This window comes from Rhinolophus hipposideros, assembly GCF_964194185.1.
Source record: "Rhinolophus hipposideros genome assembly, chromosome: 6".
In the NCBI taxonomy this organism is placed as follows: domain Eukaryota; kingdom Metazoa; phylum Chordata; class Mammalia; order Chiroptera; family Rhinolophidae; genus Rhinolophus; species Rhinolophus hipposideros.
This window is the reverse complement of record NC_138052.1, coordinates 31,593,536-31,611,211: the sequence shown is the minus strand read 5'-3', so window position 1 is coordinate 31,611,211 and position 17,676 is coordinate 31,593,536.

Below are 17,676 nucleotides of genomic sequence, written 5' to 3'. Positions count from 1 at the left end.
TGAGTGTTGACATTGTGTTGCGCTGGGGGCAAATCAAAGGAAATGTGAATATGATACAAGTAAAGAAGGAAATGAAGGCAGGATTCGTTCTGATGAGAATAGGAGCACTGGCCATGAAACCAGGGAGAAGAGCATATTGGGTTAATTTCCTTTCCACATATTAAATATTGTGGCATAAGGCAGTGAGAGAGGGAAAGGACCATTGTGAATGACTAAAAAGAAAATTGCTAAAATCTCTGTTGGTAATTGATTTTAATGGAACTTAATTATTTTATTATCATAATCAGTCATCTCTTATCTTGCCTTTGCTTCCATTCCACTTTGAGAACTATTAACTCTTATTACCTAGGTCAGGAAAAAACTGCTTGATAACATGTTTTAATTCTTGTTGCAGTGTAACTTTGGCAAACTCATTTGTCAGCCTTCAAAGATTTGGAAGAAAAAAGAGTTACTGTAAAATGAGTTGGGTGGGGGAGATTGGTAGATGAGTGTATTCATTGTGTGTATTTTTACTCTCAGTGCCCGATGTTCCTACTCTGAAGTCACAATTCATGTTTATTTATTTTGTGTTCCCAGTGTCACACATAGTACTGATTAAAAAGTACGCACCTCATAAATACTTATGGCATGAGTAGTAAAATAACTAACAAGCATTTTGCTCTCAGAGATGGAGATGATTTATGTATCGTCACAGGTCAAATAACTCTTTTAATTGGTTCTTTATCAACAGATAAAAATACTTTCAGATGCTGATACATCCTTTATTAAATTATATGTTTATCATTTGTTTAGGCTAGTATGCATCTTTAAAGATGAACACTTAGGGCCAAATGGACTTTGGTTCTGTGCAGTGACTAAAGATTTTGTTTTGTTTTTGTTTGTTGTTTTTGCTTATACATGAAAAACTGTTTAATGATAAGATTTTAGACTTGAGGATTGGAAGATGATGATAATAATAACACTTAGGAAATATTAATAATACTGTGACCATTTTATTCACAACTGTGGCACACAGTAAGTCTACGCCTTCTTATATACCTACTTAACTGGATAATTCTGAACAACTTGTTATTTCCTTCTCTATTTTATTCTGAAGATTATACGCTTGATTTTGTAAAATAGCTTGTTATTTTGAAATAGTTCAAGACTCACAAAGAGTTGCAAAAATAGTACAGAGAGTTTCCAGTGTACCCTTCAACCAGCTTCCCTGAAGGATAGTATCTTACATAACTACAGTGCACTGTGAAAATCAGGAAGTTGGTGTTGGTATAATATTACTGAAGTACAGACCTTACTGAGATCTCACCAATTTTTAAATGCATTGTGTGTGTGTGTGTGTGTGTGTGTGTAGTTCTATAAATTTGGACCACATGTGTAGATTCTAGTAACCAACACCATCATTAGGACACAGATTGTTCCATCACCACAAAGAAATTCCTTGTGCTTTTCCCATAGAAGTCACAGCCTTCCTCCAAACCTAACTCCTATGACTACTAATTTGTTCTCCATCATTATAACTTTGTCCCTTAGAGAATGCTATATAACGGAAATCATATGTAACCTTTTGAGATGGACTTGTTTTCACTTGCTATGATGTTTTGAGACCTATCCCAGTTGTTGAGTTAGCAATATTTTGTTCCTAGCTATTGCTCAGTAGTATTTCATGTGTGTTTGATCACATACCTTCAAATCTACATCCAAAGCATCCTACAAATGAAACTAAAGTTAGCCTGAGAATCATGACTTTAGGAGATATTATGGAAAAGGTTCCTAATGCCAGAGAAAGATAGGAGGAAAGAAAAGGCAATCTTTCTCAACTTCTCCATGTACTCTGAGCTTTCTTACAAACCAATGCTATCAAATCCAGCCCTCATTTATTTTATTATTATTATTTTTTTTTATGGCTGCGACACTTCAGGTCTTCCTACGGTTTTCTTCAGTTACCTGGGTGTTGGCTTCTTTTTGACTGGGTATATTCCTAAACATCAATTCTTTGTAACCTATTTTTCAAATCCCAGTGTTCTCAGTGGCCCCAGGTTAAATAAGCCTAAGGTTCTCCTCCAAGGATTTGAGCAGCCTGAGAAGACGCGTTGACCGTGCTGGGCCTCTACTGGCCTAAGTTACCGAAGACCTTGTAAGAATGACTCAGGTTTATTAAGTACCGTGGGGCATGGTCCACAGGAAAAGGCAGGTTCTGAGAACACCATGGCTATCATTTCGATATTCTACGTGGGTTTCAAATAAAAGACTTTGAAAAACTAAAGGAGCTCTTTCTCTTTAATCTCTGAGGGATATTGAGTACAAACATAATAGCAATAAGCCAGAAGCACTGCACGAATAGGCAGTGGTGATTCGGGCACCTTTGGCAATGGAGTCACTGGGGTCAGCAGCGATGTATCAGTGCACGATGAGGCATTTCCTCCAGAACTCCTGACCTTCATACTAGTCCCTTTAACATGGGCATCAACACTTCTGTGCTTTGACAACCCTCGGTAGACATCCACTGGCTTGGCAAAGTGGCAGTGCCTCTCGTGGCCACTGGCTGCGAAGGCACTATTGTCAACATCAGTGTTGAGAGATGGTGTGTGTGTGTGTGTGTGTGTGTGTGTGTGTGTGTGTGTTTCCAATCTTCAATCTCTGGGGGTTTCAGAAGGATCATCATCTCTCAGACTGTTTTCTATGTTGATTTTATAGAAGAAAAGTGGAGTTCAAGACTTTGACCTGGCTAGAAACTAAAATAGGAATTTTAAATTTCAAAGCTTTTGCTGGGTCTTATTTTTGTAGTAACAGGTGGACATCAATAGAAAGATGATTTTATAGAGGCTCAATTATTATTCAGGTATTAAAAATAATACTTTTCAACAGCATGAATTATGTATACGTAAAATATGTTCTCAGAGTGAAAATAGAAGAAATACAAAGGGCAAAAGCTACTGCTTTTCACATAATGCAAAATACTTATTTTAAGAGTGGTTGGGCACGGGTGGACAGCAAAGTGTTTCTTTCCTTTATATGGTTTGAAACTCTACCCTCCTGAGGATTACTGTATATCTGTGAGATATGTGTGGGTATATGTTCTTATTGTTAAAAAACAAAATTCAACTGAGTAAATTTTAAAGATATTTTTGGCTTTATTGAACGATTTATGAATTGGGCAGCATCAAATCTAGCAGATAGAAGGGAGCCCTGAGGAGCTGTACAAAATGAAAGACTGTTATAGGCAGAAGGGAGCAGGAACAAGGGCTATACTAGGTTACAAACTGAATTGGTTATTGCAAGGTTACTTTATGGGATGGTAGGGGACTATCAGACAGGTTACCTAACTAGTGCTGATCAGGTAATTCCTGATTGACTGGTTTAAGATTCCATTTCTGGGAGAGCTCCGTTTGTAATATGGGTTTAACATAGGCAACTCCATTTTGGGACTACTGTCTTGTTTTTAATAATATATTCACTTATTAGGTGAATTAAGGAAGAATAAGTCACGTCATACTAGTAAGGACATTTCAGAAAAGACCATGTTTGATTGAATATCTCAGAACTTTGGGGAATATATTTCCATGGATGACTGAATTGTACAACATCTTTGAGGTGAAGATGGATCTTTGAGCTGGATAGGGGATGGGGTTCCCCTAAAATGAAATTTGTGTGGCTATAGATGCAGTTAACAGTGGAAATTAGCAAGTAATTACCGGGGAAGTTGAGGTCATTGGAAGGATTCACTGCCATGCTGATTTATTTATTTTGATGTTGTCCCTGTTTTTATATTTGACCCTACTTTAAATACCACACATAAAAAATAGTGACAACTGTCACTAATACCTCCATGGTCTATAGTAGTGTTCCCAACAGTTCTTTAATTATCCTCTGCCAATCCCACATTCTGCCATTGTTTCCAGCCTGAGATGCTCTGAGCTGTAAGGCCCAGGCAACTTCTTTATCCTCCATTCTCACTTCCAAAAATTAGGAGTTGAGTTCTTGACATGCTGAATTTGAAAGTTGTATTGGACATTCAAGTGGAAATATTAAGTAGTTTACTTTGGAGTTTAGAGAACAGACGTGGGCTGTTACACTTGGTTGTTGCCAGCATACACGTAGTATTTAAAACCAAGAGACTAGATGGGATATTCAAGGGAGTCAATGCCCTGGGATGAGTGTTGGGGGAGGAGAAAGGAAACACCAGCCAAGAAAATGAAACAGAGTGATCTGGTGAGTAAGGAGGAAAAGTTGGAGACTCTGGTGTGCCTGAGACAAATGAAATCAGCATCCAAGATGGTGGTGAGTCTGTGGTATAAAATTTATGCACAAATATGGACCATTGGAAGTTATTTTTGACAATGATAAGAGTGGATTTGGTTGAAAGATGTGGACAACATCCTCTTTGGATTGGATTTGATAAAGAATAGGGAAATTAAGAGTCAAAGACCTTGGGAACTGACAAGAGAGCAAGGAGACAGGGTGGGAGCTTATTGGAGAAGAGGAACCAAGAGAAGACAATGTGTAGATGTGACTTGGAGCAGCATTTAAAGGGAGTAAAATGAAGAGAAAACATTTTTAGCCAGTTCATGTCTCCCAGTATCCTGCAGATTCCATCTCATGATGATAAAGAGGAAAGGGATCGGGTCTAAGTTTTGGTCGGCCCAAAGACAAGCACCCCAAGCTCCACAGGACCTTCTCAATTCAGCTGTGCAATTTCTCTTTCCTTTTTCCAGAGCTGGAAGCACACCTGGAAGATTCAGAGGTTCATGAGTTTAACAGGAAATTCTTCACATCAGACCCTGACAGTGATAATCCGTCTTTCATGTTGTTCTGCTGTGTCTGATATGCTTGCTACTCTCCACATCCCTCTCAAAGAGTAAGACAGAGAGGGTGGCTCTCAAAAATCATCACTACCTCTTATTATGCTCCATCCCCTATGTGCCCATTCTGTCTTCAGGGGTATGGAAGTGGAATTCAACAGTTTTGAAAGAACCTGATTGTCCCGTCCAATCATCACTGCAGTACCCCGTAAAATAATAATGTATTGCTATTTCAATGCTTAATAAAAGAAAGAATTAAGATTAAAAAGACCTAAACTTTGTGGCATAATTACAAACAGTATTCTGTAGTTCATTGTCAAACAGGGTAAAGTATTGGTTGGAAGCTAAATAATAAATCAGAATTTTTTGTTTGTTTGTTAAATGGCAATAGATGTTTATTTGCTGTAGTAGATCACATTTCTTCTGAAAGAGAAGATGAAAAACAGTAATGTATTTCCTGCTTTTATCTCAGGCAGCAATTTCAACGATGTAAAAGCAGCTCTGTCTCCACAACCCCCTCTCCCAGCGTCATTTTAACCTCCCAGTGATAATCAGGGAGTCTTGCCTTTGCTTGCTCCTCTTTCAAGGAGCAAACTGTGATGTCAGCATGGCACTAACATACTAGATATGTATCTCTAGAGGTTGCCATGGCAAATCTGGAACCAGATCCTTCCTAATGAGCCTTCGTCTCGCTGCCTGACAGACTAAGCATTCGGAGGCATTTCCTGTTCAACTCAGTGTTGGCTTCGGCTGTGAAAGCAGTTGCTTTCATTTCTTGCAGTAGATTAGCACTGGGTGGGAGTGTGGGTGAAGTCTCATCCAGTCACGAAGTGTCACTTAATCTGACAGAGAAATTTCTAGGGCTGGAAATGTATCAGGTGCAACAAGACTCTAAGAAGATGTTAAGTTAAAATCTAGTTCCTGGCATTTTTATAAAAGATCCCTCTAATGCCCTCCTTTCAACAGATAAAGAAACTCCTAAGTTCAAAGAATGTTCATTTTTACTTCAGTAAATTGAGTTAAAAAGAATGAAGGTTATAAAGATAATGGAAGACGAGAAACCAACAATACTAGAATAAGAGAAGGGCTCTCTGAAATTGCCTCTTGTCTTGGTGGGTAAGATTAATTTTGATAGTAAGACACAAACATAACAAAAAGGTGAAGAAGTCAAACATTTTTATGTGTCAAATATGCAAGACTCACCATAGCTGCCAGTCACAGAAAAGTATTAAGACAGCAAGCTCTATCTTTTGTCAACTCCTTTAACATAGCTTTCAATTATTTACAAAGATTAGAACCTGACATAGTATCTTTGTTAGTTTGTACCAGAGTTAACACCAATGTCTTAAAGTAGAATGGCATAACTGCTACATAGAGTCAAGAGAACAATATATGAGGTAACAACTTTGATTAATTTACTGTGTTAGTTACAGTAATGCAGTTCAACAATAAAACAAGCAGCACCAGGGTTCAGGGAGGAGTCCTGGGAAGCCATGGGGGAGATTAGTGAATGCTCATTGATGGGAATGATGAAATGGATAACACTGAATTATTAAGTGATGAAGCAGGAAACCCAGAAGGTTCTGGCCCTTACTATCTCTTGGGGCTGTGAGAAACCTGGGAACAAGAAGTCCTCCCAGAGAAGAAAGGACAGATGGGTAGGGCGAAATTGCATCTCTCTCTCTCTCTCTTTATCATCATCTTCCCTTAATTCCTGAAACAGAGCTTCTAAAATTCTTGTCATGTCCTAAGTCATAAGAGTACTGGGAGAACTTTTTGTTCTAATATTTTGTCTTTGACTCAGGTTCCTAACACAGAGCTCCTAAATACCTTGGAATTTCCTGGATGATCAGAGCATCTTTTGTCTTTTGTTCTAATGAGGTGGCTCTGGGTGGGCTCCTGGTTAGCTCCGAGATGGGTGCTGCTCACCAGAAATACCAAGCTGTGATTAGAAGCTTAGAATTTTCAGTCCCCACCCCCCCAATCCTCTGGGAGGGGCATAAGGACTGAGATTGAGTCAGTGATCAGTCACACCTATGTGATAAAGCTTCCATAAAAAGCCCCAAAGTTTGGAGTTCAGAGAGCTTTCAGGCTGCTGAACACATGGAGGTCCTGGGAGGGTGGCATGCTTCTGGTGGAGGCATGAACGCTCTGTACCACTTCTCGTGTACCTTGCCCTTTGTATCTTTCCCATCTATATGTTCATGAGTATTCTTTACCATATCATTTTATAAGAAGCTGAGAAGTGTGCTTCCTAGATTTTTTAGCAAACTCTCAATTGCAAGGAGGGAGTCATGGGAACCCTAAATTATAGCTGGTTGGTCAGAAGTACAGGTAACAACCTGTGGCTGTAGATTGGCTTCTGTATTGGATGGAGTGAGTTTTGTGGGACTGAGCCCTTCACCTGGGGGATCTGAAGCTATATCTAGGTAGATAGTGTCAGAACTGAGTTAGATTGTAGGACATCTAGCTGGTATGATAGAGAATTGCTTGGTGTGGAAAAAAATCTCCCACACATTTGGTGACCAGAAGTGTCAGAAGCAAAGTGTTCCGGGTGAAGAGTAAAGAAACACACAGGAGTGTGTTTTTCCTATACAAATAGTGCCACCAGTGGCTCAGCAAATTTGCTACAGAGCCAACCACTGTACCCTGATTCTCACATGTGGTGATAGGAAGTCCATTAAGCTGGCTTTACTGGGCATTTCTGAGACCACTCATCATTGTCACATAAAAAGCTCTGTCTAGAATCCGTATGACAAGGGTGGGGATTTGCATGATAGACTGGACATAAGTATGCTCCTCTCAATATGAACATAATACTTACCATGTTTCCCCGAAAACAAGACTGGGTCTTATAATAAATTTTGCTCCAAAAGACGCATTCGGGCTTATGGTCAGGGGATGTCATCCTGAAAACTCATGCTAGTGCTTATTTTTCGGTTAGGTCTTATTTTCGGGAAAACACAGTGCCCTTGGTTAGCCCTGTTGCATAGCATTACTTTTCTTCTGCATCTCCTAAATAAGGCCTTCATTCATTGAGGACACAAGAAAATGACACAGAGTCCTTGTTCTTATAAGCAAATGCAAACTAGCACACCTCAAGAGGATCGGGTCTTCATTAGTTTCCTCCTGGAGGTGAGATGAATTTCCACTGGTGTCCATATCCACTTGGACCTGCAGTGGATAACTGCATAAAGGCTGTGGGTTAAGAGGTCATTTAACAGTCTTGCAATGGGGCAAAACCAGTTGATTTAGGACAAAACTGAACCCATGTTTTTGGATTTATAAGAGTGATAAGCCCACCAACTAGATGAACCTGGGAAGGCTGAAGAACAACTCAAGTGTTAATGATATGCTGAGTCGTGGAGCTCAGGGTCCATCAGGGTTCAGTGCTGGAACCCTCAGGGTGATACGCCTGGGGCTACTATGGGTGCTGGGGTATTTCACTGATTTCAGTTATGCAGTGGCATTGAGTGTCTATTGGTTAGTATGGGTGAAGAAATCAGCCTCCATAATAGGTAGGTCATCATGTAATATAACCTAGTAGACAAAGAAAACTAATAGAACTCTAACATTTTATTGAAGAAGTATATAGACTCTGGGAAGAGCTCTTCAAATAGGAGTTTGCTAATATCAACTAACACTCTCCTTAAATGTTACAAATTTTCGCTTCCCCTGATTATCACAAAATCCTCCCTTCTACTTTCCTTGAATGTCATAATTTATTTGTCTAAGTGGGTCATAGATTGTGGCTATGTATAAGAGGAATCCTATAATTTTGCTATGTCAAAGGAACTAGAGTGGCAGATTTTAGTAAATCAACTAGATCTTAGTTTAGATTCCGTGTTGTGGTCTTATCCTCCACAATGACTTGAGGGGTCATATAAAATGTCCCCATTTTGAGCCGTAGAAATTAATTTGAGTCAGAAGAGAGGTAAAAAGCAAACCACATGGTCTGCCTTTGTCAAGGAGACAGCCATTTTTGATACAATTCTTAGGGGAGTAAGAAGATTGTAAGAGAATGTAACAGTTCTCTGCAGGGAAGAACATATTTCCTAAATGATGAAGGTGATTATGCATTATATCTGCTGCAGTTTTTCCTTGAATCCAAATATCAGACCTGCTAAGGGGACCCAGGGAAAAGATCACTGTGTGGTGGAGGAACAAAGGTAAGATGGGTTCTGATTTTCCCATGAGGTAGACCAGACTACAGAATTTTACCATTGACCAGGTATCTGTCAGATGGTGGCAATTTCCAGCAACAACATAACAGGAGCCATATCAGTGACAGATTGAATTGGTTATTTAGAGATGAAAGGTTCCCCAGACCCTCGTTTCCTCTCGGATTCAGCTTTTGATTGCTTGCTTTGTCATTTGTATCTCTTTTCTTTAGTATCTCATTGGTTCCTTTCTCTTCTTTTTTTAAAACCTCAAGCTTATCTTTTAAACTGATTTATTTCTAGCTTTATGGCTTAGGGAGCAGCTGAAACTAATAGGAAAAATACAAAGAGCAAACCTGGGTATTTTCTTATTGTCAAAGAACAGATGCTGTGGCAGGTGCTTCTGGGAAGATGTTATAATCAAACACGCAAAAATATGTAGAATTTTATTTCTCCATCTTAAGATAGTGCTCTCAATTTGCTGATTCGTTCATGTGGTTAAGGGTAAATTAATATTTCAGAAATTTGCCCACAATCTACAAGATGTGACAAAATCCTTTATGTATGCCCATAGTGCACATTCGTCTGGGGGGAATAACATTCACCTCGTTAGTCCTTGTTGCTTTACGTTTCCTGCCGTAATAAAACAGGAGCTGCTCTCCATTCACAAAGAGGAGGGGATACATAATCACAGAAACTAATCTCAGTAGCTAAGAGTTCCTGGTTTTGATAAATCCCCATGTTTTGATTATAAGTAGAATGTGTAGCTTTTTTTGCTGATGCATTTGTCTTAGGTCTGGTGGAACAGTTCTTTCTTTTACTTGCTCATGTCTTAAATATGCTTTTGGCTTAGTTGATGTTTTTCTTCTTGAGGCCAAAAAATATACCTGTCAGTTCCTTTTAATGGCCCTTTTGGCTACTTTTCAGACACTCATCCATTTTTTCGTAAACTGTTGATAGTGGGATTTAATCCAGTTCTTCTGCCCCGAGCAGCAGCTGTGTACCAGCTGAAACAAGGTTGTTCAGGCTGCTTAGATATCTCGTCCAGGATGTGGGCTGGGTAGGTGTCTGGTCCATGATTTGGGGCTGCCACTGAATCTTAACGATCTTGTGAAGACAACGTTGTGTGTTTTGGTATTTTTAAGCAAGACTATTCCCTGGAAAAGTTTCTTGATTTAAAAATGATATAACGTCTAATATGGCTGAATCGGTTCATTCAGTGAGACTGCTAATTAGAGCATTTTGCGGGTCATATGTACTGGCCTTCCATTTTATCGAGGTTTATGTATTTCAAAACACTTCTTTAGGATTTGTAGTAGTAATATCTTTAAAGATCACTGATTCTTATAAACAGATTTCATATTGTAGTTCTTGCTCCCAAATGATACCCACAATTTCTCTGGATCATCAGAACTTAAATATTGTTGGGGCCTACTAGTAATTTTTTTTCTTCCAACCTGTCTTTGAGTTGATGGAAATTCTCCGGGAAATGTGTCCTCGCAAGTGTAATTGGGGCTTTTTTGGGAAACATTCAAATATCTTTGAAGGTTAGGCAATTCCCTCATTTTCATTGGTCCATCTATCTGACTGGAAGAGAGCTGAGAGAAAAAAAAATGATTCAAGAAGTTATTATGCCAGTACCATATTATTTTAATTATTATAACTTTGTAATCTGTTTTGAAATCAGAAAGTATGACTCCAGCTTTGTTTTTCTTTCTCAAGATTCCTTTGGCTATTGGGGGTCTTTTGTGGTTCTGTATGAAATTTAGGGTTACCCTTTCTATTTATATGAAAAATGCCATTGGGATATTGATAAGGATTGTGTTGAATTTATAGATGGCGTTGGGTAGTGTGGACACCTTAACAATACTATGTTTCAATCCATGGACATGAAATGCCTTTCCTTTTATTTGTGTCTTCAATTTGTTTCACCAATGTTTTGTGGTTTTCAGTGCACAAATCTTTCACCTCCTTAGTTGTTTATTCCTAAGCATTTTAAAAAAAAATTCTTTTTGATGTTATTGGAAATGGAATTCTGGGTATAACAACTGAAATCAGAATCTTGAAGCAATATCTACCTCCTATGTTCACTGCAGCATTATTCATAATAGTCAAGACATGGAAACAACAACCTACATGTCCATTAATAGATGACTACATAAAGAAAATGTGGTATATACATACAGTGGAATATTATTCAGCATTAAGAAAAGAAGGAAATCCTGCCATTTGTGATAACATGGATGGACATTATGCTAAGTGAAATAAGCCAGTCACAGGACACGTACTGCATGATTTCATTTATGTGAGGTATCTACAATGATCAAACTCATAGAAACAGAGAGTATTATGGTAGGTGCCAAGGGCTGGGGGCAGGGGAACTGGGGAGTTGCTGTTCAGTGGGTATATATTTTAGTCATGCAAAATGAATAAGAGATTTAGAGATCTGCTACAACATTGTAGCTATAGCTAATAGTACTGTATCGTGCATTTAGAGATTGGTTAAGAAGGCAGATCTCATGGTAAGTGATCGTATTCCAATTAAAAACAAAAAGCATCAGTAGTGAAAAGGAATACAAGGCTTACAGTCAAGGCAACCTTGATTTAAAGCCCAGTTTACTACTTATTAGCAATGTGACTTAACCTTTCTGAGTCCATGTTTCCTATTCCATCAGATAAAATCTGGCAGACGTATTTGTAAAGGAGTCAGTACAATAATAAGCAAAGTTTCTACTAGCAGTCTTAATAGATGGGGATGGGCTATCTGTTTTCTTCCCTTTCTCTGAGACTCAGTCTCCTCATTTATAAAATGGAGAAAATAACTACTTCACAAGGTTATTGTGAGAATTAAAGAGAATATGGGTATATCCATGGTGGTGGGTAGTTACTCAAAAAGTAATTCTCAGAAAAAGAACTTGTTTAACTCACCCCCCGCCCCACTTCCCACTTTAAGGACAAATTGAGGTCTAATGAGAGGTTGTGCAGTACTAGGCCTGGACATAGACACACTGGCCAGTGCCCATTTCACTGTATTGTTACTGACCAGTCAAACATTCTAGATAACCTAGTTAGTGGAGGTGGAGACTAAATTTTAAACCATGTGATGAACAGACTGGCTAAATCACTAGACTTCCACGATATCCAGAAATATTTGGAAATGTCTCACTGTACATCCAGATTTACCAAGAAAAATCAATGTGCTGTGAATATAAAATTTGATTTTCATTTAAAGGAATGGCTTAAAGTATAATTTTAAAAAGCTGCTCTAGTTTAGTTGAACAAAACCATTTTCTTTGGTTATCTTGTTTTTCTTTGAGTACCGTCAGTGTTAGCTAATATAACAATTTTCTCTTAGTGAATTCTTTACTAGGTGTCTCTTTACCCTGAAAAGCCAAATAATACCCTCATTCTATATGACACCGATACCAAATTCAGATAAAAAGGGTTTCATTGCAAGTCTAAGAAAGAGCTAATTTTCTAAAATTGGAATATTATCTGTCATGTGTTACTACTCTGTAATTATGACTATTATTCTCATTGGGAAAACCGAGATATTTCAGTAGAGGAAAAGATTTTTTTATAAAAGGCTTTTAATATAAATGGGCAATTATATTAAAATACTGACTTTCATACTCAAGATACTATGTTGTAGATATATTATAGTTGATGTAAATTTAGTAAATGACATGCATGTGAAAAGTTACGTGAATACTACTTCCTTAAAGGAAAAGCTTGAATCATCTTGCAAAATAGATTTTTTGAGAAATGGATTCATGACTTTTATGCTTGCTGAGATTTTATTGTTAATAATGCATTGTTTTTTCTTTTTCTTGGTAAAGAATGAATCATTTCATTTGGCAATGATTCTGAATTTTTTTGCGAGAATCATTTGTGGGGCTGAACAAAGGGCAGTGGTAAAAATAAAACTTATAACCGTGATTCATCTTTTTCTAGAAGAAGAAGACAATAGCATAAATTATGAGTAATCTTTCAGTTTTACTTTAAGAGTTATGTTGAAGGAGAGTTCACAAGCAGAAAGTTTGGACATGGAAGGAAATAAAAACATTTAATCTTTACTGAAATTAAGAAGTTTACATTGAATAGCTCTGAGGCACAAAATGTTCCCAGCATAATTCACCTCAAATGTCACTCCCAGAATGAGAATTTCCAAGATTTGCAGGCCAGAAGCTTATACAATTTTGGAACATTTTTAAAGAAAAGTAATGGAAGATTAAAAAATACATAATGAGATCCAAAGATGGTATTTATTTGGGATGAGAAGAGAAATTAAAACAAATTATAAATTTAAAAATAACTGACAAATACTACAAGTATAATTAGATCCAGAAAAGCATCATGATATTTTAAATTATAACTCCCTGCCACTTCTTTACAATACGCTTTTCTTTACATTTTTGGCTGATTAGTTTCTGATTGCTTTTCCATGTGAAATAATTTTAGAATACTTTCTATGGAGACAATATGAAGATAATTCAGTGTTTCATTTAACATCGTTGATTGAAATTTGTTTGATAGTTTGATAGTTGAGATTCTTAAGTATGACACACACAAAAGTATTTTTGTTCCCAGACTTGTACCTCTCAAACATGGGGCTTCTGATAAGTTCAATTTCATATAATTCCCAGAAAAAAATACAGTTCATGTGTAATTATACACTCTACATTATTGAGTCTTCCCCCACAGGTGAGAGTTTCTGTCTTGATGAGGATGATAAATGGGTCCTCCGCTTAGAATTTTGCCCATTTGATGAATTTTCGACAGAATAGCTTTTGATTCCATACAATTCGAAACTTGTTTTCCTCTATTTCCCACATACTTCTATGCGGGTGCTGTGTGAGACAAGTATATCTCTGGGCTGGTCCCTTATAGTCTGGATCAGAGGGCAATACAAATATTTCTGGAAGCCATTCCTACATTAGGATAGCTAGGAATAATTTAACTATAAAAAGAAACAACTGCGAGCCACATACATGTATCCTGCTAATGCAAATTACATGTTTCTCAACTCAGCTTCCCATCAGCTGCATCCCAATAACGCCTACAGCCACACCAATGCCATCTGACATGAGAGAAGTATGTTGAAGTCGTAATGGAGAGATCCAATAGCCTAAACAATTACAGCTATAAAAAAAAAATCTCACTTTTGCAAATTTTACAAAAACTTACTTCTCACACCTTTTTCAGGGCTAGGGAGGCGGTCCATGCATGTAAGCGGCTCTTAAACTTAAGCTGCATCTGCTTCACCAGATATCTGCCTGGGCTTCCAGGTGTGGTGGTGGATGCCAGGGAAGGTGGTGTGCCTGTCTGTGGCCAGACAGGAAGCCGCATGAGGAGATCTCCTATTCTAAACTGGTTCCTTCACGAAAGACTGACTCTGGACCATTAGCATTTCGCTTCTTTTTCTTCAACCTTGACCGTTCCCTTGCCAGAGTCCATTTAAAAAAAAATGCTACATCCCTTAGGAAGAGTGGCACATACTCCTTTGTGCTGTTATCAGAGTGCTTTTCTCCCTTCTTCTTTTTTGTAAGAAGGTAGGGAAATACGGGAATTTTTTTTTAAATTAATTTTATTGGGGTGACAATTAGTAAATTTACATAGATTTCAGGTGTACAATTCTGTATTACATCGTCTATAAATCCCATTGTGTGATCACCACCCAGAGTCAGTTCTCCTTCCATCACCATATATTTGATCCCCTTTACCCTCATCACCCACCCCCCACCCCCTTACCCTCTGGTAACCACTAAATTATTGTCTGTGTCTATGAGTTTTTGTTTCTCATTTGTTTGTCTTGTTCTTTTTGGTTTATATACCACATATCAGTGAAATCATAGGGTTCTCTGCTTTTTCTGTCTGACTTATTTCACTTAGCATTATACTCTCGAGATCCATCCATGTTGTCACAAATGCTCCTATATCATCTTTCCTTAAAGCAGAATAGTATTCCATTGTGTATATGTACCACAACTTCTTTATCCATTCATCTATCGAAGGACATTTTGGTTGTTTCCATGTCTTGGCCACCGTAAACAAAGCTGCAATGAACATTGGCGTACACGGGTCTCTATAGAGAAATGCTTTTATATTTTTGGGGTAGATACCCAGGAGAGTGATTGCTGGGTCATATGGTAATTCTATTCGTAATTTCTTGAGGAACCTCCACACTGCCTTCCATAGTGGCTGCACCAGTCTGCATTCCCACCAACAGTGTATGAGAGTTCCTTTTTCTCCACAGCCTCTCCAACACTTGTTACTATTTGTTTTGTTGATGAAAGCCATTCTGACTGGGGTGAGGTGATATCTCATTGTGGTTTTCATTTGCATTTCTCTGATGATTAGCGATGTTGAGCATTTTTTCATATGTCTATTTGCCATTTGTATATCCTCTTTGGAGAAATGTCTCTTCAGGTCCTCTGTCCATTTTTCAATTGGGTTGTTTGTTTTTTTGTTGTTGAGTTTCATGAGTTCCTTGTATATTTTGGATATTAGCCCCTTATCAGAGGAACTGTTTGCGAAAATCTCCCATTCAGTTGGTTGCCTCATTATTTTGTCAATAGTTTCTTTTGCTGTGCAGAAGCTTTTCAGTTTCATATAATCCCATTTGTTTATTTTAGTTTTTACTTCCATTGCCTTTGGAGTCAAATTTATAAAATGCTCTTTGAACCCAAGGTCCATAAGTTTAGTACCTATGTTTTCTTCAATGCAGTTTATTGTGTCAGGTCTTATGCTTAAGTCTTTGATCCATTTTGAATTAATTTTGGTACATGGTGACAGATAGCAGTCCAGTTTCATTCTTTTGCACGTAGCTATCCAATTCTGCCAGCACCATTTATTGAAGAGGCTGTCTTTCCTCCATTGTATGTTTTTAGCTTCTTTGTCAAAAATTGTCCATATTTATATGGTTTTGTTTCTGGGTTCTCAATTCTATTCCATTGGTCTATGTGTCTGTTTTTCCGCCAATACCAAGCTGTTTTGATTATTGTAGCCCTGTAGTACAAGGAAAAATCAGGGAGTGTGATACCTCCAGTATTGTTCTTTTTTTTTTTAATATTGCTTTGGCTATTCGGGGTCTTTTGTGGTTCCAAACAAATCTGATGATTTTTTGTTCTATTTCTTTAAAAAATGCCATTGGGATTTTAATGGGGATTGCATTAAATCTGTATATGGCTTTGGGTAATATGGCCATTTTAACTATGTTGATTCTTCCAAGCCATGAGCACGGAATGTCGGAAATATGGGAATTTTATGCCTTGGGCAAGGAGAGGTGCTCAGTGCAGGAGCTCAGGGGCAGAGAGAGCAAGGTGGATGGGGTTTTGCATGGCTGCTGCAGCGTCATGTCAGCACCAGAGCTTTCTGAACATGATTGTTATGTATGTGTTAGCCTAATTGTGTCATATGTGTCTTTGTGCATTTTTGTATGTAGCGATCCCATTTCTCTCAGTGGATTTTACATTCATTAAGAGTAGGAAAAATGTCTGCTGCGCTTTATTATTCTCTGAGGAGGGATTACCTCATGAGCATGGTCGCTACTGAACAAAATGCCACAGGTCTCTGGCTGTAGTTGGTGATCTCTAAAAATAATTTTAGCTTATTTTTTATTCTTTAGATCCATTCATCCTTCATGGCCCCTGCTACCCTCATGTTCTAAGCAGAAATATTTTAAACTAAAGATTGAAGAGAAGCCCAGTTGATAACATAGATACATGTAGACCTGCCTTGATCAAAGCAGGGGCTGAGGCCCAAAAGCCTAGCCACTTGGCCTCCTCCTTCCTTGGTGGCAGGTCCCTGAGTGGGCCTCCAGAAACCCTCAGAACTCCCACTGAACAAAATTTGAAAACCCCACTATAAAAAATTGATTCCTAGAGAATCAGAAAATCTGGATTCTTACTGTGACTTGTATTTCTACTAGTAGTGTGACAATAGGCAAATCCCTAATTGCTGTAAACCTCAGTTTTTGCATTTGTAAAAAGCGGATAATATATTGCCTTGCTTAGCTTACATAAATGGATCATATATGTGAAAGCCCTTCAAAGTGCTCTACAGTTATGAATGATTACAGTATCATTCATTTAGCCTTTCTACTCAAATCACCCTTCAGATGAATGAAATCAGAAAATCACAAATAATAACATTTGAAAGCGTTATCTCTGGTCAGAGGCCCTGTTCATATTTGCACTAATGCCATGAGAATGTATGTGGCATCTTCCAATATATGGTGAGACAAAAAGCCCATGTACAGTGACACGAAGGACAATGACTAAGTGTAGCAAGAAAAATATAAAAAAGTCATCATGGACTACAAGCCTTGCTGGTGTTGGTAAATTTCTCTTATGGTTAACAAAGTAAGAACAACACTGTCGATTTGATATGATATGCAGAAATAAATTATTCTGAAGTGATAAATTCATCCCATTTTCAGTTTGTGTCCAAGTATATCTGATTGTAGAATCCACACTGTAAAACGACAGGATATAAGAAGACCTAAAAGAAAGCATAAGAAAATAGAATAAACAAGGAAAAGTGAATACAAAGTATTCGGACTATTTAGCTGGAAGAAAACACCCTGAAGAGTGATTTAATAATTGGTCTTCAGGACACAAAGACATTTATTCTATGGACTACAGTCGAGGGCTGGCTCCTCACAAAGAATTCACAAGTCTATTAGAGCGCACAGACCTTGGCCTCCAGGGAGAGTC